Consider the following 2,805-nt stretch of genomic DNA (forward strand, 5'->3'; position numbering starts at 1 on the left):
GTGGTGGCGAACCTGTGGCATGCGTGCCACAGGCGGCACGCAGAGCCCTCTTTGTGGGCACGCATGTTGTCGCCCCAGTCCTAGGCCTTCAGCTGGGTTTTATAAAATCTTTTTGCTTTAGGCCTCCGCCATGTGCAAAAAAAAAAAAAGTTAAATCAACCATTCAATTTCAACTTCTCACGGAAAAAAAAGAACTTGCAAAGTTGGAATTGATTGATTGAACTTTTTAATCCCATCTAGTCTGCCATTACCACCACAGCCACACCCACCCAATGGGCCATCCTAACCAATTGGCCACACCCATCTAATGGGCCTCGCCCACCTGGCACCTGACAATACATAAGTGGGTTTTGGGTTGCAGTTTGGGCACTCGGTCTCTAAAAGGTTCGCCATCACTGTTCTAAACTTTCCCCCCACTTCTTCAGATTAAACATCTACAGTAGGATGAAACAACTATTAACATAAACAAGAACAAAATCCTGCTCTAATTCGCTTTGGGATCTAAAACTGGGTTTATTCATCATAATAAGTCATGGTTTATTTAACAGCACGCTGAGCTAAAATCAAACAAATCGTGGTACAGCATATATATAGATGTATTTTGTTGTGAGCAGGGATGTCCCCATTCCCACATGACATCCCAGCTCATTTTATGTCACAGACCAGAGAATGCTTTACCAAATAGTTCACCTCGGAGAATAATAAAGCTAGTTCAGATGGAATTATGACTGAATGTTCCGCAGTGACTTCTTAATTCAAATTGCCTGAGCAAAGCAATGGTCAAACTCATTAATTTTCCTATTTGGCTGATTCTCTGATTGATGTGCCTATCAAACAAGAGCTACCCCATCTTGGATACAGTCACTGGTGGATCCCAGAGCTCAGGGTCTTTGTCCTAGAATGCACTGTGGATGAAAATTAAACCAATGTTCAGTGATAGTGAGAAAAATCTTAATGTTCTGTTCAAATAAGCAAACCCACCAGAAATGGCCTTTTTTTTAACCGTGGGATTCTCAGTATGTTTTTATTGGGAATCCATGGTATGTGGAGAGAGGATGGAATTGCTTTTGCATTTTTGTCTAGGTGTATCAGTGCTTGGGTGGTTTCATAAAACAAGTAGAAAGGGAGAAGATACAATTACACTGCATACAGTACAGAAGGATCCTACGAAACCCATCTCCAAAGGTTGGGTGACTGTCCATTGATGTCAATGGGCAGGAAGACAGGAGAGCAGGGGAGGTTGCCTGAGGTGATTGTGACCTCCTCCTGCACTATGATGCTCAAGGACATTTCCTGGAGGTACCATGTATGGAGTTAGCTTCTTGTTGCCAAGCTGCTTAGAAGGAAGACAGCAGTGGGAGCATCAACATCTATAGCTGCTGTGCTGATCTGGAAGGGACGTGAGCACCACTGAATGCGCCATGGTAAGCATGAAAGTGCCCAAGTGCCCAGGAAGCTGGGTCAGGAAAAAAGCAGCTTTCTTCCATTTGCATTTTGCCCTTGTCTGTGCCTAAAGAGATGGAATAGATAGGCCAGCGATGGCGAACCTTTTAGAGACCGAGTGCCCAAACTGTAACCCAAAACCCACTTATGTATTGTCGGGTGCTGGCTGGGTGTGGCCCATTGAGTGAGTGTGGCCCATTGTGTGGGTGTGGTCAATTGGGTGGGCGTGGCCACGGTGGTAACGGCAGACTGGGTGGGACTAAAAAGTTCAATAAATCAATTCCAACTTTGTGAGATCTTTTTTTCCCACGAGAAGTTGAAATTGATTGATTCAACTTTTTTTTTTGCACACAGCGGCAGAGGCCTAAAGCGAAAAGGTTTTATGAAACCCAGCTGAAGGCCTAGGACTGGGGCGACGGTGCGCGTGCCCACAGAGAGGGCTCTGCGTGCCACCTGTGGCACCCGTGCCATAGGTTCGCCACCACGGAGATAGGCTGTTAGAGTATCTGTCCAGGTGAAGAATGGAATACAGAGAGGTTCCTAGAGAACTAGAATGCTCATTGGATAAACACTTCCACAACTGGTTTGCATTGCCCTTGTTCCCAGCTTCAGAGAAACTGATCCAGCATGTTAGGTAGGGATGATGGGAGACCAAGATATCAGGAAGGATACTATGTTGGACATGATGGGGGAATTCACTTACTTTGGTTGACATTTAGCCTCTGCTTGATATGGAGGTATACAAAAGAAAAGAAGGTGGTCAAACAGCAGGTTTACATAGCCAAAATAAGGATTTCAGTTCAACACAAGGAACAATTTCTGAACATTTTTAATCAGGGCTCAGACTTAGCTATGTCCAAACAGCAGATGTTCTACACTGACAACATAATTCTTGTTATTGTGTGGTGGCACAAGACTCATGACTTGGTGTTGATTTTTACTGGAAGCCTATCAGTGCATTAGTTGTCATAAACTCAGACATAAACCATGATTTCCAAATCCCAGGGACTGAATTTTACTGAAAATCCAAAAAGCAAAACACCTCCCCCGTTGCATGCATTATAATTCAATATGATGTTTGAATTCAGCCTATTATGACTTATTTAACTAAGAGAATGCAATTGAGCAAACCAAAGATAAATATGATGTGTAAATATACTTATTTATGTTTTCAGGTCCCAACACAATATGATCATTTCCAGCAGTCATATGCATTCACTTGTAAATTTGTTCAGATTCTGTGGCTGAATTTGGACATTAAATCTTCAACTAGCAATGTGTACAACTTAATTTAAGCTGTACGCATAGGAAGGGCACAAAAGAATGTCTTGTGTATCATCTAAATGCTATACTTTTTGTGTT

Source organism: Vipera ursinii (genome assembly GCF_947247035.1).
Source record: "Vipera ursinii genome assembly, chromosome: 6".
NCBI classification, from domain to species: domain Eukaryota; kingdom Metazoa; phylum Chordata; class Lepidosauria; order Squamata; family Viperidae; genus Vipera; species Vipera ursinii.